Source organism: Coregonus lavaretus (genome assembly GCF_964263955.1).
Source record: "Coregonus lavaretus genome assembly, chromosome: 12".
In the NCBI taxonomy this organism is placed as follows: domain Eukaryota; kingdom Metazoa; phylum Chordata; class Actinopteri; order Salmoniformes; family Salmonidae; genus Coregonus; species Coregonus lavaretus.
Window position 1 is genome coordinate 14,170,446 of NC_139999.1, and position 25,506 is coordinate 14,195,951.

At 42.2% G+C, this 25,506-nt stretch overlaps 1 pseudogene across 1 annotated transcript in view; it reads right to left on the reverse strand.

Annotated features, from left to right (window-relative positions):
- The window catches only part of LOC311138098 (kazrin-like), a 202,355-nt pseudogene that overhangs the window by 48,111 nt on the left and 128,738 nt on the right, over window positions 1–25,506 (reverse strand). Inside the window, exon 4 of the transcript in view lies at window positions 2,586–2,693. The product of the transcript in view is annotated as a kazrin-like (transcript). The remainder of the gene's footprint in view (window positions 1–2,585; window positions 2,694–25,506) is intronic.

Genomic DNA, 25,506 nt, shown 5'->3' on the forward strand with positions numbered 1-25,506 from the left:
ACCTGTATTAACTGCACCTGTTTGAACTCGTTACCTGTATAAAAGACACCTGTCCACACACTCAATCAAACAGACTCCAACCTCTCCACAATGCCAAGACCAGAGAGCTGTGTAAGGACATCAGGGATAAAATTGTAGACCTGCACAAGGCTGGGATGGGCTACAGGACAATAGGCAAGCAGCTTGGTGAGAAGGCAACAACTGTTGGCGCAATTATTAGAAAATGGAAGAAGTTCAAGATGACGGTCAATCACCCTCGGTCTGGGGCTCCATGCAAGATCTCACCTCGTGGGGCATCAATGATCATGAGGAAGGTGAGGGATCAGCCCAGAACTACACAGCAGGACCTGGTCAATGACCTGAAGAGAGCTGGGACCACAGTCTCAAAGAAAACCATTAGTAACACACTACGCCGTCATGGATTAAAATCCTGCAGTGCACGCAAGGTCCCCCTGTTCAAGCCAGCGCATGTCCGGGCCCGTCTGAAGTTTGCCAATGACCATCTGGATGATCCAGAGGAGGAATGGGAGAAGGTCATGTGGTCTGATGAGACAAAAATAGAGCTTTTTGGTCTAAACTCCACTCGACGTGTTTGGAGGAAGAAGAAGGATGAGTACAACCCCAAGAACACCATCCCAACCGTGAAGCATGGAGGTGGAAACATCATTCTTTGGGGATGCTTTTCTGCAAAGGGGACAGGACGACTGCACCGTATTGAGGGGAGGATGGATGGGGCCATGTATCGCGAGATCTTGGCCAACAACCTCCTTCCCTCAGTAAGAGCATTGAAGATGGGTCGTGGCTGGGTCTTCCAGCATGACAACGACCCAAAACACACAGCCAGGGCAACTAAGGAGTGGCTCCGTAAGAAGCATCTCAAGGTCCTGGAGTGGCCTAGCCAGTCTCCAGACCTGAACCCAATAGAAAATCTTTGGAGGGAGCTGAAAGTCCGTATTGCCCAGCGACAGCCCCGAAACCTGAAGGATCTGGAGAAGGTCTGTATGGAGGAGTGGGCCAAAATCCCTGCTGCAGTGTGTGCAAACCTGGTCAAGACCTACAGGAAACGTATGATCTCTGTAATTGCAAACAAAGGTTTCTGTACCAAATATTAAGTTCTGCTTTTCTGATGTATCAAATACTTATGTCATGCAATAAAATGCAAATGAATTACTTAAAAATCATACAATGTGATATTCTGGATTTTTGTTTTAGATTCCGTCTCTCACAGTTGAAGTGTACCTATGATAAAAATTACAGACCTCTACATGCTTTGTAAGTAGGAAAACCTGCAAAATTGGCAGTGTATCAAATACTTGTTCTCCCCACTGTATGTTGAAGAGGGTGGGGCTCTCCCTCCCTCCCTCTCCTCCTCCCTCTCTCTCTTTCCCTATCTCTTTCACCCCCCCATTCTCTGCTCCCCCTGTCCCCCAGCTGCACCAGATGATTGGTCACTCTGCATTATAAGCACAGGAGAGTGTTGATGGAGAGCTAAGAAAGACGGACATTAAGATATGAATAATTGCCCTGGGAGGGGAAGAAGGGCGGGAAGGAGTGAGGGATGAAGGAGTGAGGGATGAAGGAGTGAGGGATGAAGGAGTGACTCAGACAGATAATACCTCTGTCCAGAAATGTCATGAGGCTCATTTAATGGCCTGAGAGTGTACTTCTGCTGCTTGAAGGGGCTGTATTCGATGAAAAGATTACAATTACAATTGTGGGGGACACTCTTCTGGCTTTCTGGCAGCGTGATAAAGAATAATGGGTGTCATTAAGTAGGAGAAAATGAAATGCCCACAAGACTTATAGATTGTCCAATAAGCTTCAGGTAATCAATACTCTTTATGATGATCCTCCTCAGTTGCCAGTATCATTACTGATCAGCCAAATCACAACTAAGAGAGAGAGCCTTTATTCAGAATGTTCTTTAGAGGGAAAATGAGATGCCATTTCCCTCAAACTGAAGACTGTGATTAGAGCAGAAAATTGCAAAAACCACAATACAGCAAAGATGAACATCAATAGTACTCTTCTCTATTCAGATGCTACAACAATAGAATGTGAAGAGGTTACATCTGCCCCTCTCTCCCCATTCAGCTCTCCTATCAATGTTTATCTGTACTGCGTCTGAGCCCAGCACAGAATTGGGTGCATACAGTACAATGCCAAGCAGATCATTAACCCTGTGTGCTGTGTACTGTCTGTACATTAAAGCCATTTGATTATAGTATCTAACAGTCGGCAGTAAAGCCTTTGTACCTCTGGGTCCAGCCAGCCATATTATCAGATTGTTCTCACAGACAGACAGACAGACAGACAGGCAGGCAGGCAGGCAGGCAGACAGACAGACAGACAGACAGACAGACAGACAGACAGACAGACAGACAGACAGACAGACAGACAGACAGACTGACTGACTGACAGACAGACAGGACAGACAGACGCTTACACATCACAGGCCTTTGCTCCTGTCTGTGTCCATCCAGCTGACATGCTGACAGGTCTTTGTCTCAGTCTCAACTCCTGGCACAAATCACCATGCACACACTTCCTTCCGTCACCTAGGCAATTTCAAGGCAACACCCTACCTTTGTCGAGCGAGGAGTCTGGAGTGCCAAAGTCCATGAGGCTGGAGATCTCTGTCTGGTAACAGATATCGCTCACCACCGACTTCTGCCTGTGATGACCGGCAGGATCTGTCAGAAACAATACAATAGGACACATGACATCAGACCAACAACAAAGACTAGCATCATTGAGATGTACAATAACGTTATGTTGATGACAAATAGCTTCAGGAAGACGTCTTTCTAAAGAGCAAGGACGGTTATTATTAGAAATCACAAAGCCAAGGGGCATTAACATGACTCACACAGGTGGCGAATAGGTGTGTGTCTGTGTGTGTAATTGTGTATACCTGCGTGTGTACGTGCGCATGTCAAAGTGTGACAGAAAGAGAAAGAAAGAGTGAGCGAGTAATCAAATGAGTCACTGATTGCGTTATACTTCTGATGTGATGTCACTTCTACACACACTGCTGAGATGTTTTCAAAAACAAACAATTATGTTTGAAATTGGCAGAGCCATTATAGATATGAATTGAGTTTGACAGGCACTATTCTAGTTAACAATACAGCTAATAGATTTTTGCTTGTTTCACAATTGTACGAGAAATGGGCGAGGACCTTTTTCATACAGATTATACACATTTTCAATCCACTGTCTCATTCCTTTTCATACTTTTTCTCTCATACTCTCTCTCTCTGTCTCTCTCTAGCTCACTCAGCCAAACTGTTTTGCGTCCAGTGATTTAATGGTTCTGATCGAACTCTACTGCTTGAGCTCTACAGGTGAAGGCTCATCTAATGTCGTCTATATCCTCCTCTATATCCACCTCTATATCCTCCTCTATATCCTCCTCTATATCCTCCTCTATATCCTCCTCTATATCCTCCTCTATATCCTCCTCTCTATCCTCCTCTATATCCTCCTCTCTATCCTCCTCTATATCCTCCTCTATATCTACCTCTTTATCCTCCTCTATATCCTCCTCTATATCCTCCTCTATATCATCCTCTATATCCTCTATATCCTCCTCTATATCCACCTCTATATCCTCCTCTCTGCTCCTCCTCTATATCCTCATCTATGTCCTCCTCTATATCCTCCTCTATATACTCCTCTATATCCTCCTCTATATCCACCTCTATATCCTCCTTTATATCCACCTCTATATCCTCCTCTATATCCTCCTCTATATCCTCCTCTATATCCTCCTCTATATCCTCTATATCCTCCTCTATATCCTCTATATCCTCTATATCCTCCTCTATATCCTCCTCTATATCCTCCTCTATATACTCCTCTATATCCTCCTCTATATACTCCTCTATATCCTCCTCTATATCCTCCTCTATATCCTCCTCTCTATCCTCCTCTATATCCTCCTCTATATCCACCTCTTTATCCTCCTCTATATCCTCCTCTATATCCTCCTCTATATCATCCTCTATATCCTCCTCTATATCCTCCTCTATATCCACCTCTATATCCTCCTCTCTGCCCCTCTTTATATCCTCCTCTATGTCCTCCTCTATATCCTCCTCTACATACTCCTCTATATCCTCCTCTATATCCACCTCTATATCCTCCTTTATATCCACCTCTATATCCTCCTCTATATCCTCCTCTATATCCTCCTCTATATCCTCCTCTATATCCTCTATATCCTCCTCTATATCCTCCTCTATATCCTCTATATCCTCCTCTATATCCACCTCTATATCCTCCTCTATATCCTCCTCTATATCCTCCTCTAAATCCTCCTCTATATCCTCTATATCCTCGTCTATATCCTCCTCTATATCCTCTATATCTTCCTCTATATCCTCCTCTATATCCTCCTCTATATCCTCCCCTATATCCACCTCTATATCCTCCTCTATATCCCCTATATCCTCCTCTATATCCTCCTCAATATCCTCCTCTATATCCTCCTCTCTATCCTCCTCTATATCCTCCTCTATATCCTCCTCTATATCCTCCTCTATATCCTCTATATCCTCCTCTATATCCTCCTCTATATCCTCCTCTATATCCACCTCTTTATCCTCCTCTATATCCTCCCCTATATCCTCCTCTATATCATCCTCTATATCCTCTATATCCTCCTCTATATCCTCCTCTCTATCCTCCTCTCTATCCTCCTCTCTATCCTCCTCTATATCCTCCTCTATATCCTCCTCTATATCCTATATATCCTCCTCTATATCCTCCTCTATATCCTCCTCTATGTCCTCCTCTATATCCTCCTCTATATCCTCTATATCCTCCTCTATATCCTCTATATCCTCCTCTATATCCTCTATATCCTCCTCTATGTCCTCCTCTATATCCTCCTCTATATCCTCTATATCCTCCTCTATATCCTCTATATCCTCTATATCCTCCTCTATATCCTCTATATCCTCCTCTATATCCTCTATATCCTCCTCTATGTCCTCCTCTATATCCTCCTCTATATCCTCTATATCCTCCTCTATATCCTCTATATCCTCTATATCCTCCTCTATATCCTCTATATCCCCCTCTATATCCTCCTCTATATCCTCCTCTATATCCTCTATATCCTCCTCTCTGCTCCTCCTCTATATCCTCCTCTATATCCTCTATATCCTCCTCTCTGCTCCTCCTCTATATCCTCCTCTATATCCACCTCTATGTCCTCCTCTATATCCTCCTCTATATCCACCTCTACATCCACCTCTATATCCTCCTCTATATCCTCCTCTATATCCTCCTCTATATCCTCCTCTATATCCACCTCTATATCCTCCTCTATATCCTCCTCTACAGTGGGGAAAAAAAGTATTTAGTCAGCCACCAATTGTGCAAGTTCTCCCACTTAAAAAGATGAGAGAGGCCTGTAATTTTCAATTATGACAGACACATTGAGGAAAAAAAATCCAGAAAATCACATTGTAGGATTTTTAATGAATTTATTTGCAAATTATGGTGGAAAATAAGTATTTGGTCACCTACAAACAAGCAAGATTTCTGACTCTCACAGACCTGTAACTTCTTCTTTAAGAGGCTCCGCTGTCCTCACCTGTATTAATGGCACCTGTTTGAACTTGTTATCAGTATAAAAGACACCTGTCCACAACCTCAAACAGTTACACTCCAAACTCCACTATGGCCAAGACCAAAGAGCTGTCAAAGGAAACCAGAAACAAAATTGTAGACCTGCACCAGGCTGGGAAGACTGAATCTACAATAGGTAAGCAGCTTGGTTTGAAGAAATCAACTGTGAAAGCAATAATTAGGAAATGGAAGACATACAAGACCACTGATAATCTCCCTCGATCTGGGGCTCCACGCAAGATCTCACCCCGTGGGGTCAAAATGATCACAAGAACGGTGAGCAAAAATCCCAAAACCACACGGGGGGACCTAGTGAATGACCTGCAGAGAGCTGGGACCAAAGTAACAAAGCCTACCATCAGTAACACACTACGCCGCCAGGGACTGAAATCCTGCAGTACCAGACGTGTCCCCCTGCTTAAGCCAGTACATGTCCAGGCCCGTCTGAAGTTTGCTAGAGTGCATTTGGATGATCCAGAAGAGGATTGGGAGAATGTCATATGGTCAGATGAAACCAAAATAGAACTTTTTGGTCAAAACTCAACTCGTCGTGTTTGGAGGTCAAAGAATGCTGAGTTGCATCCAAAGAACACCATACCTACTGTGAAGCATGGGGGTGGAAACATTATGCTTTGGGGCTGTTTTTCTGCAAAGGGACCAAGGCGACTGATCCGTGTAAAGGAAAGAATGAATGGGGCCATGTATCGTGAGATTTTGAGTGAAAACCTCCTTCCATCAGCAAGGGCATTGAAGATGAAACGTGGCTGGGTCTTTCAGCATGACAATGATCCCAAACACACCGCCCGGGCAACGAAGGAGTGGCTTCGTAAGAAGCATTTCAAGGTCCTGGAGTGGCCTAGCCAGTCTCCAGATCTCAACCCCATAGAACATCTTTGGAGGGAGTTGAAAGTCCGTGTTGCCCAGCGACAGCCCCAAAACATCATTGCTCTAGAGGAGATCTGCATGGAGGAATGGGCCAAAATACCAGCAAGAGTGTGTGAAAACCTTGTGAAGACTTACAGAAAACGTTTGACCTGTGTCATTGCCAACAAAGGGTATATAACAAATTATTGAGAAACTTTTGTTATTGACCAAATACTTATTTTGCACCATATTTTGCAAATAAATTCATTAAAAATCCTACAATGTGATTTTCTGGATATTTGTTTCTCATTTTGTCTGTCATAGTTGACGTGTACCTATGATGAAAATTACAGGCCTCTCTCATCTTTTTAAGTGGGAGAACTTGCACAATTGGTGGCTGACTAAATTATTTTTTTCCCCACTGTATATCCTCCTCTCTATCCTCCTCTATATCCTCCTCTCTATCCTCCTCTATATCCTCCTCTATATCCTCCTCTATATCCACCTCTATATCCTCCTCTATATCCTCCTCTATATCCTCCCCTATATCCTCCTCTATATCCTCCTCTATATCCTCCTCTATATCCTCTCTATCCTCCGCTATATCCTCCTCTATGTCCTCCTCTATATCCTCCTCTATATCCTCCTCTATGTCCTCCTCTCTATCCTCCTCTATATCCACCTCTTTATCCACCACTATATCCACCTCTATATCCTCCTCTATATCCTCCTCTCTATCCTCTATATCCTCCTCTATGTCCTCCTCTCTATCCTCTATATCCTCCTCTATGTCCTCCTCTATATCCTCCTCTATATCCTCCTCTCTATCCTCTATATCCTCCTCTATATCCTCCTCTATATCCTCCTCTATATCCTCCTCTATATCCACCTCTATATCCTCACTATCCTCCTCTATATCCTCCTCTATATCCTCCTCTATATCCACCTCTCTATCCTCCTCCACCTCCTCCTCCTCCCCCACTCCCTCCTCATCATCCTCCACCTCCTCCACCTCATCCTCCCCCTCCTCCACCACCTCCTCCTCCTACTCTTCCAGCTATGAGGGACTATAAGAATTGCTCCATAGCGGAGCAATGATAAACAGGCTTACAGGCAAGAGAAGAAAACTAAATCTAAACTTCAACTTTCAATTGGATGCCTCTTCTGTCTGTCATTCAATTAAGTGATAATCCCTGAGAAGCCAATATATCCTCCGAAAATGGTATCCTTCCTTCCACGAGATACAGTATAGTCCCGACACAAATCTAGGGTTGCTACCCAAACCGGCTGGTCGTTCGTTCTTTCGGTTCGGTTGCCTGAGACGTGGCCCAGTCGTTAGTTCTAAATGTTCCGTTGCCATGATGGCTGGCAACGTTCTTATCCCTTGCTTGCTAGCTAGCCAACTTCGGCTAACATAGTCACGTCAAACAGTGCAGCCAGAATAACAACAAAGTAGCTGCATTTACATTTGTTTAAGCTGTTTTCTAGTGATTATTTGGGGATACATCCATAACAATGAGCTAGTGATGCGTGATTTCACCTGGCATAGAAAACTTGCTCTCTCGCCAGGCCGCTGTTCAGAAGAGATAACCAACTACACAGCTAACACAATCACTTCAAACTGAAGCTGGAATGACAGCAAACTGCATTTCGTGTTTTTCTATTGACATTTATTTGTATATATCCATACAAATTATCCTGATTCATGATTTTGACTGGCTGAGAAAAGCTGCCAGCCTGTCTGTCTCGTCCCGACTCCTGACACATTCATTACTATGGGACAGCTGGAGATCGAAATTCGATTTTGAGACAATGTTGCAAATGTCAGAGAGACAGACAGCAAGGTTTAAACAAATCTCCGCTGTTGAAAACCAAATGCTAGTCTAAAATAAATGGGAGATAATGTCTAGATGTTTTTTTACAGTGGAGATCAAGTTTGTTAATTGCCTGGCTGGGCTGATGAGACAGTGGATTGGCAGTCAGATGGAATAGTGAAAAGGCATTTCAACGTCATAGCCTTAGCCGGTGGTAACTTGTGGAATAGACACCGGCGGTTTTAATCAATCAGCATCCAGGATTAGACCCACCCATTGTATAAGTAAGGGATAATCAACAAGAGGCTATGCGTTCTATGGAAAATAATGAATGACGTGGAAGGTGTGTTCCATGAGAGTGTAACTAACCTTCCACGGAGTTGCATTATTTTCCAGAGAACGCATAGAGCCACAAGTTGATTATCCCTTTTATACCATGGCTATAATTTAACACATCCGCTAGAAATGTGTTCAACATCAACTGAAGTAGCTAGTAAGTTTACTAGATAGCGACAGTAGCTAGTTGCCAAACAAACAGACTTGCTAGTTTAGCTAACCAAACCGTCAGTCCTAGCTTTCTATTATGAAAATCAAATTCAACAATGCCAATAATGTTTTCAATTCGACTTACTTTCAAAAGCAGCTCAAACATAGAACATGTAGCCATTGAATTCTACCATGTAAATATACTGTGCGTTATAGGGAAGTAATGCACACTCTAGAATGCCCTTCAAGCCAACCAGAAACAAGTATTCAACAACTCCATAGTATAATACTACTGTATATACATCTAGAGTAGTAGTTGGATAGGGTGGGAAAAATCATGACAAGACATGGTATACGGTGGGTCAATCTAAGTTCTTATCTAAACTATTATGAAGAGCTACCAAAGCCATAGGGACCCTATAATTCTATGTTTTGTTTAATTCTGTGACCAAAGCCTCCTTACTAATGAATATGTTTATCTATAATACTACAATATCATCACATTGGCTGGTCTGGTGGCCAGCTCTCTGCAGTGCTGCACCTCCTCTCCTAATGTACACATTAGTTCTAAAACTCCACTCCTAGTCTGCCGGTTGAGACACTATCACTTCTGTGGCCTTACGGTATTTATCCAGTTAATTTACTATTGTAGTGTCGAGTCAATGCTGGTAATTATTGCTGTCAAACAAAGAGTCCGCTTAGGCTGTACTTTGATTATAAGTTTTATTTATATCACAAGATTTCAGCATAAGTTTACAGACACCTGCAGGGTCTGGAGAACAGTGTCCAAAGATAATATGTCTGTTCTAACCCCCTTTGTCTCTAGCCTATACTTATAAGGTATGCAAAAATATGGGTTGCTCCCTCTACTGTCCAATCACCTGTCTCCAACGAACAGGGGTGTCACTACAAAATGGCTCCCTCTACTGTCCAATCACCTGTCTCCAACGAACAGGGGTGTCACTACAAAATGGCTCCCTCTACTGTAAACATTCTCTCAGGTTCCACTTGAAACCTTATGAAATCATAATCCTTAATACACTACACTCTCTCTCTCTCTCTCTCTCTCTCTCTCTCTCTCTCTCTCTCTCTCTCTCTCTCTCTCTCTCTCTCTCTCTCTCTCTCTCTCTCTGTGGCTGTTGTTGTGTGTCGTCATTGTAATAAGCGTGATTATCCTTTAGGCTTGTTCCCCAATAACGTATTCATATCATAGGCCATTTATAATTAAAAAGCTTTATGATCATTCTCAATTACATTTATAAGTGAGTTCCTAACAACCAACAGGAAATGCAGTAATGACAGCATAGCTAGAGGAAACTGCCATGAGTTATTAATTCGATTTGCCTGAGAGCATATGCCTGGTGGTAGGCACCCCCCTCAGGTGGACCGGGCAGTGGCTCACCAGTACAGTGTGGTGCCAGTTTCTTTCAGTGGAACCTCTGGGGCCTGGACAGAGCAGACTGCCTGTCCGTCACATACAGAGAGAGATGTGCTCTATACAGTTCAAGCTAAGATCCTCAACCTCTGCACTTCCTTGGTGAACAGAACGTGACCTATCCTAATCCCCCAGAGCCACCTGGGTAATCAATTTCCACCCTGTGTCTGCTGCCCTTTCAAACAATCAATGTGCTTCCTGTTACTGCTAATTTCTCTGACATATCATTAATAGGTCTCTGACATGGATGATCTCATATCCTGTCCCTTTTCACTCAGAACACTTGACACCGTGGAGAGTCAGGCAGGCTCAAACCCCCTCTGAGAGAAGAACAGAGGTAATCCATTAAAAACCTGTTCAAAAATACAACTCTACATTCTAGTCAGGAACAGAGGAGACAAATAGGCAGCAGGCTTAGCTATGCATCATCCTCTCTGCCTCTCCTCACCTAACCCATAATTACACTGACATTCACTGCTCTTATAGAGCCAGACACTCCAATATCAATCATCTCCAAGGAGAAAGAGAACACAATCACCTGATGCTGCCATGGAATCACATCACAACGCCCTATAAATAACGCTGTTGCTCTATAGTAACATGCTCCTGGTTACATGTACAAAGTGCCATTCAGGTGACTGATGCCGCTTTCAAGACAACTCGGAAACTCTGAAATTATCGACTTGCAAACTCGTTGTAAAAAAATTAACTCAGAGTTTCCCACTTGGAAAATATCAAAATCGACCAATAGGAAGCTCTACACAAAAAAACGTATGTACATTTTAACTCGGATGTTCAGAGTTTCCAAGTTGTTTTGAAAGCACCATGAGACACACAAACAATGACGTCAAGGACACACCACTTTTCCAATGGCATGAATGGCTACATAATTGTCAGGCCATTACTTTGGTCAGAGTATTGTGGGCTAGCTCTGGATATTGGTCAGTTATTACCAAAGTCATTATAAAACTGCAAGGTGCCAGCTCCTCGTAGATTCAATCACAATGAACTGGACCTTATTTCATCGCAAATAACTAGAGGGTCTAAACTGTACCACATCTTAGTAATCTAGGTTATGATTCCCTGAAGAATTTAGCCGTTTTCTTTTAAAAATGCTGCATGCTAATGTCTTCCACGTTGCATTTCTTTTTTCTCTCTAATTCTTTCATTTGTTCTCTCTCACACGTTGAAATTGACAAGGCACAATGCGATATTACTATGAATGACTATCTAGATTGGAATTTCACAGTAATGTCACAGTGAATAAATACATACATTCACATAACCACCCCAGAAAGCAAAGAAAGTAGAAAATATGAAAATAGGTCCATTGTTTGTTGTCACGGATGCCGCCGAGGCTGCTCCTCCTCCTTGCTCGGGCAGGCTTCGGCGTTCGTCGTCCCCGGAGTACTAGCTACTGCCGCTCGATGTTTCGATGTTTGTCTTGTATTGTCTAGTTGGTACACCTGTTTCGTATTTTGTATTGATTATGTACCATATAAGTTCCCTTGTTTTATGTTTGCCTTTGTGTGTTATTGTCCGCGTCTCTTGTATGTATGTTCGGCATTGACCATCTTGTTTATTACGCACTCCGTGTACATTTCTCCTCTTGTGTTTGGAGGCTTTTGTTTTGTGCGTATTTTACTTTGGAAAGTAAAGTAGTCGTTACTGATCCTCTGTGTCCTGTGCCTGACTTCAACGCCGCATACACCTCAGCATTGACATTTGTACAGTGAGGGAAAAAAGTATTTGATCCCCTGCTGATTTTGTATGTTTGCCCACTGACAAAGACATGATCAGTCTATAATTTTAATGGTAGGTTTATTTGAACAGTGAGAGACAGAATAACAACAACAAAATCCAGAAAATGCATGTCAAAAATGTTATAAATTGATTTGCATTTTAATGAGGGAAATAAGTATTTGACCCCTCTGCAAAACATGACTTAGTACTTGGTGGCAAAACCCTTGTTGGCAATCACAGAGGTCAGACGTTTCTTGTAGTTGGCCAACAGGTTTGCACACATCTCAGGAGGGATTTTGTCCACTCCTTTTGCAGATCTTCTCCAAGTCATTAAGGTTTCGAGGCTGACGTTTGGCAACTCGAACCTTCAGCTCCCTCCACAGATTTTCTATGGGATTAAGGTCTGGAGACTGGCTAGGCCACTCCAGGACCTTAATGTGCTTCTTCTTGAGCCACTCCTTTGTTGCCTTGGTCGTGTGTTTTGGGTCATTGTCATGCTGGAATACCCATCCACGACCCATTTTCAATGCCCTGGCTGAGGGAAGGAGGTTCTCACCCAAGTTTTGACGGTACATGGCCCCGTCCATCGTCCCTTTGATGCGGTGAAGTTGTCCTGTCCCCTTAGCAGAAAAATACCCCCAAAGCATAATGTTTCCACCTCCATGTTTGACGGTGGGGATGGTGTTCTTGGGGTCATAGGCAGCATTCCTCCTCCTCCAAACACGGCAAGTTGAGTTGATGCCAAAGAGCTCGATTTTGGTCTCATCTGACCACAACACTTTCACCCAGTTCTCCTCTGAATCATTCAGATGTTAATTGGCAAACTTTAGACGGCCCTGTATATGTGCTTTCTTGAGCAGGGGGACCTTGCGGGCGCTGCAGGATTTCAGTCCTTCACGGCATAGTGTGTTACCAATTGTTTTCTTGGTGACTATGGTCCCAGCTGCCTTGAGATCATTGACAAGATCCTCCCGTGTAGTTCTGGGCTGATTCCTCACCATTCTCATGATCATTGCAACTCCACGAGGTGAGATCTTGCATGGAGCCCCAGGCCGAGGGAGATTGACAGTTCTTTTGTGTTTCTTCCATTTGCGAATAATCGCACCAACTGTTGTCACCTTCTCACCAAGCTGCTTGGCGATGGTCTTGTAGCCCATTCCAGCCTTGTGTAGGTCTACAATCTTGTCTCTGACATCCTTGGAGAGCTCTTTGGTCTTGGCCATGGTGGAGAGTTTGGAATCTGATTGATTGATTGCCTCTGTAGACAGGTGTCTTTTATACAGGTAACAAGCTGAGATTAGGAGCACTCCCTTTAAGAGTGTGCTCCTAATCTCAGCTCGTTACCTGTATAAAAGACACCTGGGAGCCAGAAATCTTTCTGATTGAGAGGGGGTCAAATACTTCCCTCATTAAAATGAAAATCAATTTATAACATTTTTGACATGCGTTTTTCTGGATTTTTTAGTTTTGTTATTCTGTCTCTCACTGTTCAAATAAACCAACCATTAAAATTATAGACTGATCATTTCTTTGTCAGTGGGCAAACGCACAAAATCAGCAGGGGATCAAATACTTTTTTCCCTCACTGTATGTTTGGCCTTTATAGATTGTTTATTTTTATGTTTTGGGCTTTAGCTGAGATTATTCTTTACAGAGTCAATAGTATTTGTCCAGGCCTCAATTGTTTCTTGACGAGCACCATTAATTCTAATGTTATAACTTCTAATAGTAACTGTATATACTGGCGAATTGGGAGATAGTGAGGTGATTGCCATCTAAAAGACAACATATTTTTTTGCGGCAGCACTGCCAGAAGTAATCGTTTCTGATTTATTGAGAGAGTCAAGCAGCTATCATCGTTAAGTAACATAGTATGAAAAAAAAAATATATAATGTATGCACTCACTAACTGTAAGTCACTCTGGATAAGAGTGTCTGCTAAATGACAAAAAAATAGTTATTTTAAAAAAAAAGTTTTTAAAAAAATAGTCAATGCAAAGCATTTAATTTTTACATGAATGCACCTCAAAATGATTTTTGTAACTTTGTCCCAGAAGCATTTAACTACAGGGCACTCCCACATCATATGAAGGAATGTGCCTACCTGATTTAGGGGACTCTGTGAACAGTTGGGAGTTGGGGCAAATGCCATTGTAAAACGTTTCCTTGGTGTTAAATACAGCTTGTTAACAAACTTAAAATATATAAATTGATGGTCATATTTTTTCATATTCTGTTCCAGTTAAAGGGTTGTTCATATTCACTTAGATCTGTGGACCATACTTTTTTAATGACTAGCTCAGAATATGAGCTTTCCATAAGGTGTTTATACATTTTAGAGATCAGTCCTTTCGGGAGCCCAGATAATTTATTTATAAATTCCATCATTGGATGGTTCAGTAGTTCGGTTTCTGAAGGGACTCCATAGTCCAGCATAGCTGACCTAAGTTGTAAATATAGAAAAAAAGGAGTTGCCTGGTAATGTGTATGTGCCTTTCAAATCTTGAAATGTTCTCAAACCATCACTGTCCATGATATCGGCAATGAATACAGATTCTACATTTGGACCTTTGGGGGGGGGAAGCAAAAGTCCCCCCTCCAGACCCCAAGGCATTATTGTGAAATATTGGAGTATGGACACGCCATTTTTATTCCCTGTTACATCATTTTTCAATTTTGCGCCAAATAGAGATTGTGTGAGCAGTAATAGGACCAAAGCGTAGTTTACATTGTTTAAGGGATATATCAGTGAAGACCACCTCTTCCAGGACAATAGGAGACACCATATTACATTGTTTAAGGGATATATCAGTGAAGACCACCTCTTCCAGGACAATAGGAAACACCATATTACATTGTTTAAGGGATATATCAGTGAAAACCACCTCTTCCAGGGCAATAGGAAACACCATATTCCTCTATATACTCAGCCAGGGGGTGGTAAAATCATGTCTAAACCAATTTAGGATGGGACGAAATGCTAGTGCCTGGAAATACAATTTAAAGTTTGGTAAGGATAGTCCTCCTACATCTTTCCCTCTTTGTATGTATGTTAATTTTATCTGGGATAGCTTACATTGCCATGTACATTTAAAAAACCACACTATGGATTTCTCCCAATAGCCAGAAGGGGGAGACAAGGGAAGCATTGAACTACAGAAATTCAGCCGTGGCAATATATTCATTTTTACAATAGTTTTCTGGTTAAAGCAACTGGGATGTTAGTCCATCTACTGAGGTCGGATTGAATTGATTTACGTGTTCTGGAGGCTTTGCTAGCAATAGACAACAAGAAATACACAGGGGCCGACCAAACGGATATTGGTCTGCTTAAGTGTGTAGCGCCCATCATTATTGGCTCAATAACCTACATTTGTTATTTAACATTGTTATCAGGAAATATTCCAAAGGTATGGAAATCATCTCTTGTGCTGCCACTCCATAAGGGTGGGGATAGTAGGAATCTTAATAATTATCGCCCCATTTCAAATCTTCTTTGTCTAGCTGAGATTCTGGAATCCTTGGTAAATGTTCAACTTTGCTCTTTTTTATCTGAGAAATGCACTTTGAATGTAAACCAATCAGGGTTTAGGCCTGGGCATAGCACTATTAGATCAACCACTTTAGTTGTAAATTATCTTGTCAATGCTTTAGACACTAAAATGAAATGTGCTGCTTTGTTTGTGGACCTGTCAAAAGCTTTAGATACTGTTGATCATGCTATTTTATTGAATAAGTTGTCCTCGATAGACCTTTTGGGACCTGTTCTCTTCACTATTTATATAAACACCATTGGACAATCTGTAAAAAATTGTTAAATTAATCTATATGCGGATGATACTATTATGTATGCTATTGCCCCGACTGTTGATCTGGCTGTGTCAAAACTACAGTCAGATTTTATAGCTATGCAGGAAGTCCTTGCTGATTTAAAACTTGTGCTTGATATGGGCAAAACTAAATACATGTTGTTTTCAAACTCTCTGAAGAATGTTTCAGGTGAACTACATGTTCACTCATTAGATGGTTCTCCAATCTAACCTTTTTATTTGTTCTTGATTATGGTGATATTATTTATCAAAACTCTTAAACCTTTGGATGCCATCTACCATAGTGCCCTTCGTTTTGTTACAGTTTTGATACTCATCACTGCATTCTGTATCAAAAGGTTGGCTGGACTTCGCTAAAGACCTGTAGATCTCTACATTACTCCCTTTTTGTTTACAAGGCCCTACTCCATAAACTTCTGTCTTATATAACTTTGCTGTTGAAGTATAGACATCTGGGATGCCTAACCTGTTCACAGGATTGGTTGATTCTTGAGGTTCCTAGGGTCTCCATCGAGCTAAGTAAATCTGCTTTCAGTTTTAATGCACCGTATTGCTGGAACAAAATTCAAAATACATTTAATCTTGATGTTCTGATGCCGTTCTGGCAATTTTAAGTATTGATTGGGGACTTATTTGTGGAGGAATGTATCTGTTTTTCTGTGTGATTTGTGATGTTTTATTTGTGCTTACCATGACTGTATATACAAAAGTATGTGGACACTCTTCAAATTAGTGGATTCGGCTATTTCAGCCACACCCGTTGCTGACAGGTGTATAAAATCGAGCACACAGCCATGCAATCTCCATAGACAAACATTGGCAGTAGAATGGTCTTACTGAAGAGCTCAGTGACTTTCAATGTGGCACCGTCATAGGATGCCACCTTTCCAACAAGTCAGTTCGTCAAATTTCTGCCCTGCTAGGAACAACAAAGGCTCAGCTGCAAAGTGGTAGGCCACACAAGCTCACAGAACGGGACCGCAGAGTGCTGAAGTGCGTACAAATCGTTTGTCCTTGGTTGCAACACTCTCTACCGAGTTCCAGATGGCAATGTCAGCATAAGAACTGTTCGTCAGGAGCTTCATGAAATAGGTTTCCATGGCCGAACAAGCCTAAGATCACCATGCACAATGCCAAGCATCGGCTGGAGTGGTGTAAAGCTCGCCACCATTGGACTCTGGAGCAGTGGAAACGCGTTCTCTGGAGTGATGAATCACGCTTCACCATCTGGCAGTCCGATTGAACACTTTTGAGTTAATGGAGAGAGTTTAGGGCACCCAGCAAGCCGGCTTCCTCAGTTGAGAGAAAAGGAGTTCTTATATCTTTTAAAAAGGACTCGATCTGGCTTGGTTAGAGTTGTACAATTCTTTATAGAAACGGGAGAATCTTTGGTTGATTAATTTGGGTTCTGATAGTAATTCACCTGATTCAGATTCAATAGTTGCAATATCCGCCAATTGATCATTACTATGAAGCTTGTTAGACAGTAGACGACTGGGTCGATTACAATGGAAGTAAATTCTGCTCTCTGTCTTATCTATAGATTTAGTTCTGTCTTGACTTTGAAGAGAGTAGTCGCTACCTGGTCTGAAAAAGTGTTTGTTGAGAACACTCTAACGTCGTTAACAACTTTTCCAATTCTGACATCTTCTTTAATTATGATTTATTCAGCCCAGATGCAAATGCAGCTGCATTGTTTTGAATAAAACCTTTGACGGCATCCCATAAAATCAGAGGATCATGAACTTAATTTTTGTTAATCATTATGAATTCATTCAATTCAGTTTCAAATTGTTCACAGAAAGTAGGATTTTGTAGAAAGGAAACATTAAAGCTCCATCTTGTATCTGGCAGTAATAAGCATGATGATCAGACAGGCTCAAGAAACTAGAGAAGTAGATAATTCGGGGGAATGTTTTGTTCCTGTTTGAACAGAAAGTGTACTCCTTTGCTTTAGGTTTATGAGCTTGCCAGGCATCAATGAGGTTGTAGTCAGAGAGTATACGTTGGAGAGCCTTGGTAGCTGTGGATTGTAGTTGGTCTTATTAGATGTGTCCTGCATGTCCAGAATAGCATTCATGTCTGTCACAATAACCAGTTGGAATTTAGTTAATTCTAACAATATGCTGTTCAGATAATCAAAAAACGTAGGATCATATGAATTTGGGGTGCATACACATTAACAAAGGTAATTTTCTTTCCATTATGGATACATTTAAGGAGAGTGATTCTGCCTTCTTGGTCTTCACCTTTACCAAGGATGGTGATTCTGAGTTTCTTATGTATCATAATGATTACACCCTTAGTTTTGTTTGGGGCTGATGAGAAAGCAGCCAGTTTGTCCAAATGGTTCTCTATTCTATCTGCGTCCTTTGGAGCAGGTGTGTTTCTTGGAGCATTGCTACAGTTGAAGTCGGAAGTTTACATACACTTAGGTTGGAGTCATTAAAACGTGTTTTTCAACCACTCCACAAATGTCTTGTTAACAAACTATAGTTTGGGCAAGTCGGTTAGGACATCTATTTTGTGCATGACACAAGTAATTTTTCCAACAACTGTTTACAGACAGATTATTTCACTTATAATTCACTGTATCACAATTAAAGTGGGTCAGAAGTTTACGTACACTAAGTTGACTGTGCCTTTAAACAGCTTGGAAAATTCCAGAAAATGATGTCATGGCTTTAGAAGCTTCTGATAGGCTAATTGACATAATTTGAGTCAATTGGAGGTGTACCTGTGGATGTATTTCAAGGCCTACCTTCAAAGTCTTTGCTTGACATCATGGGAAAATCAAAAGAAATCAGCCAAGACCTCAGAAAAATTATTGTAGACCTCCAGAAGTCTGGTTCATCATTGGGAGCAATTTCCAAATGCCTGAAGGTACCACGTTCATCTGTACAAACAATAGTATGCAAGTATAAACACCATGGGACCATGCAGCCGTCATACCGCTCAGGAAGGAGACGCGTTATGTCTCCTAGAGATGAACGTGCTTTGGTGCGAAAAGTGCAAATCAATCCCAGAACAACAGCAAAGGACCTTGTGAAGATTCTGGAGGAAACAGGTACAAAAGTATCTATATCCACAGTAAAACGAGTCCTATATCGACATAACCTGAAAGGCCGCTCAGCAAGGAAGAAGCCATTGCTCCAAAACCGCCATAAAAAAGCCAGACTACGGTTTGCAACTGCACATGGGAACAAAGATCGCACTTTTTGGAGAAATGTCCTCTGGTCTGATGAAACAAAAATAGAACTGTTTGGCCATAATGACCATCGTTATGTTTGGAGGAAAAAGGGGGTGGCTTGCAAGCCGAACAACACCATCCCAACCGTGAAGCACGGGGTGGCAGCATCATGCTGTGGGGTGCTTTGCTGCAGGAGGGACTGGTGCACTTCACAAAATAGATGGTGTCAAGAGGAAGGAAAATTATGTGGATATATTGAAGCAACATCTCAAGACAGCAGTCAGGAAGTTAAAGCTTGGTCGCAAATGGGTCTTCCAAATGGACAATGACCTGAAGCATACTTCCAAAGTTGTGGCAAAATGGCTTAAGGACAACAAAGTCAAGGTATTGGAGTAGCCATCACAAAGCCCTGACCTCAATCCTATAGAACATTTGTGGGCTGAACTGAAAAAGCGTGTACGGGCAAGGAGGCCTACAAACCTGACTCAGTTACACCAGCTCTGTCAGGAGGAATGGGCCAAAATTCACCCAAATTATTGTGGGAAGCTTGTGGATGGCTACCCGAAACGTTTGACCCAAGTTAAACAATTTAAAGGCAATGCTACCAAATACTAATTGAGTGTATGTAAACTTCTGACTCACTGGGAATGTGATGTAAGTAATAAAAGCTGAAATAAATCATTCTCTCTACTATTATTCTGACATTTCACATTCTTAAAATAAAGTGGTGTTCCTAATTGACCTAAGACAGGGAATTTTTACTAGGATTAAATGTCAGGAATTGTGAAAAACTGAGTTTAAATGTATTTGGCTAAGGTGTATGTAAACTTCCGACTTCAACTGTATATATATATATATATATATATATTTAGGGGTAGATCAGCTTAATATTGCAGATAGATTGTAACTTCCATCAATGTAATTGTCTGCATCACTTCCAATCCCCCATGTTTATATACATACATACATACACACACACACACACATATACATACATACATACACATACATATCTTTAAAAATATATATATTCCCCTTTATTACTTTCCAACCCCACCACCCTTTCCCTAATTGGAGTAAACTAGTGAACAACAATGCTTAGGCCTCTACTTCCAGCTCATACTTACTATATACATTTTATGGACACAGTCAATTTTACAAAAATTATATTTTGTTTGTTTTTTCTCCTGAACTTCTTCTACTCTCAACCTCTCCGATCATTTTCATGATGTCCATCCGGTTTGCTTCTATATGCCATATCTTTCTAACTGTGCTCTTTCACAAAAGCTCCCAACCTACAACCTATATACTTATTATGGACACAGTATGCTTTACATTATTAGTTATGTTGTTATTAGTTGTTGTTAGTTGTTATTAGTCCCATCCTTTAACACCACCCATCTATCTCTTAACACCATCCATATAGGATTTATATTTGCCATATATTTTTCAACTGTACTGTGATGTTTGACAAAAGTTCTGAACCTTTCTATTCTCATTGTTTCTACAGATTGTAAATTGAAAATAAACATTTTTGCTAAAAGTATTATTATATTATTGATCGATTGACTATGACTTTTCAGATCACCCAGTAATGCTATCTGCAATATGGTTTCTTGCTAAAATATCAATACAGCTGGAACACTTTACAGGAATATTAAAGCCTTTCAAATTCCACGAGAGAATAGCTAGTGTTACCATTGTTTTTCTAGAATGTAATTGTTATCTTTAGTGTTGATAATCCCATGGATGTAAAACTAAAAGCAGGACCCACAGGGAAACCCAACCTTTGGTCGCTCCCCATCCAGAAGACCCTTTATAAATCGAGACGCTTATCAAACCCAAGTCATTGGGTTCCATCTGTCAGCTTGTCCCCTTGTGTGTTGGGTTTAATGTGCTTCTTGAAGAAGTCTTGAGCTTCCTTGGCAGAGGAAAACATGTGTGTTGTGTTCTGGAAGGTCAAGATGAGTTTTGCCGGGTGGATGAAGCCGCATCTCAGGTTTAGCTTGCGTAGCTGGGATCTCACATCGCTGTAGGTCTCCCTCTGTTTTAGCCGTTGCGGAGTTGACTGTTGCAGTGTGCAGTGTTAATCAGCGGCATGGGACCCAGCTTCTCCTGTCCGAACAGTTCCTAGAAAATATTTCTCATTAAGGAAGTTGCTTTGCCCGCTTCCACACCAGTTTCAAGAACTATGGCCCGCAGAATTGAATTTACAGGAAGGATTTTCGAGTGATTCCATTTTCTCTTTTAAGAATTTGATTATCCCTCCTTGGACGTTGGTGGTAATAAGTGTTTAAATGTTCAAAATGATCCCTCTAGTCTCTGCCTTTCATTCATTCACAGCCCCCTGCCGTACTTTGTCTGGCAGAGACAGAGACACGTGGAGCTCATCCAAATTCCAGCACACAGAATGCTGACAAGGGGAAAAGTTAATCCTGTTTTCCAGAGATCCATAGCACAGCAGTTTGGTCCATTTACAGGTATCATTAGCAAGCCTATGCTACAGATGGCATTGATGAATCGAACCAATCTTCTCTGTGATTGGGACTGCTGTGAAAACAAGAATTGTGAGCTTTAACAATTACAGGGATTCGACTTTACAACCAGAGGTAACCTGATAGAAAGAAGACCTCTCTCTCTCTCTCTCTCTCTCTCTCTCTCTCTCTCTCTCTCTCTCTCTCTCTCTCTCTCTCTCTCTCTCTCTCTCTCTCTCTCTCTCTCTCTCTCTCTCTCTCTCTCTCTCTCTCTCTCTCTCTCTCTCTCTCTCTCTCTCTCTCTCTCTCTCTCTCTCTCTCTCTCTCTCTCGATGAGGACAGATGAGAATGGAGCTGTTGAAAAGCAACATGTGTGGAGCCTGGGGTAGAGTGCCCATGTCCCCTTACAAACCCGAGTGTGACAGTGTGGAGCTTGACGTACAGTAAGCTTCCCAATCCTTTTGGTCAGTCTTATGTCAGCAGTGTCATCAACAGTTTAATTTGGGGGGTGGATTGGAATAGCTGGGATGACAGAATATAGTGGGAATTTGAACTGATTTCTGTTCAAAGTAATCTTTAGTAATCATTAGTCATCTTTAGTATCTTAGATTACTGTATCATTAAAAAGCAATCCGTTTTGGGAAACACCAATAATCTCAATTGAACCCCTGCATGTCAGTAACTTCTGCCCAACTGGTCCACATGCCTGATAATGTTCTGATGCTGAATGGGTTTTGTTCATAGCTAAATGGCACTTCAACCACCGCCCATCACAAATGTAAGAGTTGCCATGGGCTCTGAAGCATAGAATAATATAATAAAACCAAATAAGTAGCTCAACGATCTACTGGCAACTATTTCGCTTCACTTCTTTGCTGTTTGTTCATGTGTTTGTTTTTGTATGCTTTAAGGTCCTATGTAGGGTCCTTCATGTATTTAGATGAGAAACTCCATTAATTCTCAGCAAATATTATGAATCCACAGGCCTCAATGTCCAGCTTTCGGAATCCATCACAAATCCGTCAGTACAGTAGGACATATGACAACGTGGGACCATGAACCCACCAACCTTGAAAATATGATGAGGCGATTGTGTCTGGTTCAAATATTAAGGTCAGTTGAGACCCATCCATCCAGGCCTCATCCCTCACTGATAACCTGAGCCTCTGTGTTGGGCTGCTGAGGCAGATCACAGGCTCCTGAGCTGCCAAACTGGGGGAAAGGGTTTAGAGACACACAGAGTAAAGAGTACAGGCATGCTTTACTGCTGGATAATCTGAGGCCGGGGCAGAAATAATATTAAACCCCACTCACTGATGGCTTGGGCCGTGTGGAGCTAGGAACTTGCCTCCGAGCCATCCATTTCAGCACCACCTTCCCAATTAGCTGAGCTAATGGACTGTCTGGAAACTCTCATAGCACGGCTAACTAATGGCAATAATGGATACAAACCGTCTTAGCCCCATGATGGGAGGGATGGATTATCAACATGCACTGTCAATCACAGAGTATTTAATCCAATAAAGTATTTTTGATGGGGAGAATCCAAAGCTCCCACTGGGGTTAGACGAGCAGGCCAAAGACTGATGGAGTATGACAGTTGTGCCCATTGCGAGGATTGAGGAGAATCTTTCCTTCTATCACTATGGTAAACAAATCGATTATACAAGATACAACCAGAACAAGATGAAGAGCAGGACAGTGATTTGCGCTCCGATGGGAAACAGACTTCCATCTGTGAAAGACAGAATGAGGCTGCAGCGGCGGAGAGCTGAACGTTGGATGGGTCAGCAGTCCAACTTGGGATGCAGAGAGAAAGGTCACGTAAAGCTTGGTCGATGTCCGCGTCACCGCGGAAATCTAATTTGCACAACAACAACAAAATCCTTATAAAAATCTGTCAGTTTAAACTAGAGATATCTGTTTTATTTGCATTAGATGAGTCTCAATCCACCGCATCTGCCTATGTCGCACTTCCACATCTGCAGTGAAAGGGGACAGTGCTAGAGCGAGGTTTGTCAGACCATAAAACTTCCAAATAATTGGCCTTCTCACAAAATGGTCTACATTGGCCTACAAACTATTATGACCCCTCTATGGAAAGATGAGACTCTCACGAATACGTACATGTCACTCTAAGACTCATCTGAAGGTCCCCCAGCACCAGTTGAAAAAATGTATGGAAGTATATATGGACACTGTTGAGTGCCAAAAATAAGGGGTTAATACATGTAAAAAAAAAAAAATCAAAACATGTTTGCTGATCTTTCTTCTCTCTCTCAGATATAGGACAGACACTTCAGAACAAATTTCCTTTAGATGTTTTTGTGGGGACTATCCATCTACTGAATCTGTTATTCAATGCGTTTGTATGGGCTAATAGCACTAAGGCCAAATCAATATTTTTTTTTATAATTCAAGATCCTTGGTATGACCTCCTTAAAACAATTCCATATAGAATAGTAGAACTTAGACAGGGATTAGACTCTTATGGGTTAATCGTGTTTCCCTTAGTGAGCCAGAACGTGAGCAAGACAAGTCCTATAGCTAATAACACAACCTGAAACAGAAATGCAAATAGCAATGCAAATACGCTTCTGTAGGGAAAGTAATTTGACCTTAACAGCCTAGATAATACATAAGGTTAACGAATTACTGTCAGAAAAGAGGCAATTGCCCCCACACACACACACACACACACACACACACACACACACACACACACACACACACACACACGCATACACACGTGGTACCTCATCTGGTTGATGGTGTTGGTCACAGCTGGGCTGGTCCTTCATCACCCTGACCCAGGGGCTTTTCTGCTGGACCCAGCCACCAAGATGAGGTCGGATTTAAAACGAAGATTAAGCAAGGAAATCTGTCTGGAAGCAATAAAGCACGGACACAACTAAAAAATCCTTCCTCCAGCCCAGCTCAGGGCTCCTTGGTGCCAAAGCGCCTCTCCTCTATGCCTTTGGAGAGGGTGGGAGAGGCGTGGTGATGACGGCAGGAACAGGGAGCAACAGCGGCAGCACGGGCACACATGGCACTTGGCTCTTTAATATTCTCCCAGTGTGGAGGGACATTTGGAGAATGTGAGACGTTTAGCTGACCTCTGTCTCCTTGGCACAATGCATCTGATTACTGTTGCTGTCCTGCCCCTCCCAGCCCAGCTGGCTCCAAACCTCACTGGGTCCCTTAGTGTCTCCTCAGCCTCCTCTTTGGATAGATGGACAGGGACACAGAGACCCATCACTGGACACCCTGTCCTGTCTGGAGGGGGACACAGAGACACAGCGATACAGACATTATCACTGGTCATCACTGGGAGACCAAAGATCTCCATCATCACTGGACACCTTGTCCTGTCGGAGGACAGGAGCTGTATGGAACGGTAGAGACGGGCCTTGCCGCCTCTGGAACAACCACACTAACAGTCCACATACACCTGCTATGTACTAGATCCCATGTTCTCTGCATTACAGAGATACAGTCCCCTCCTCTACCCCCCGGGGAGTGAACCCAGGATGGGCCCAGCCAGGAACAGACAGGACTGAAACAACAGCGTGAAAGATTTAACGTCACCTGTGGGACTGCAGAGCTCACGTCATGTCTCCAGAGAAAAGGCCTACTCAGCAGACTGCATGGCTGAATAATACAACTCAGCCTTGCAGGGTGGAGACTGCAGCACAGAAGACAGCAGAGTCTGCGTTAGTTAGGGTAGCAGTGTAGCGTGAGTCTAGAGAACTAGGAGTACAGTTGGTGCTGAGTTGAGCAGATGAACAGCACACTGTGTGCATTGGGCCTATACTGTACTGTACGCATGCTCATGGCGAAGTAAAGAGAACAATCACAGGAACCGCTAGCTAGCTACAGCTCCCCACCACCACCACCGACACACTCTGTTCAAACAGAATCCCATGAAGACATCAGTTGGCTTCAACAATTCAATACAGCAAATCTCGTTCCTCATACCAGGCAACCACATTACAGCTGAGCCGAGACATTAATAACAATATTATTGTTT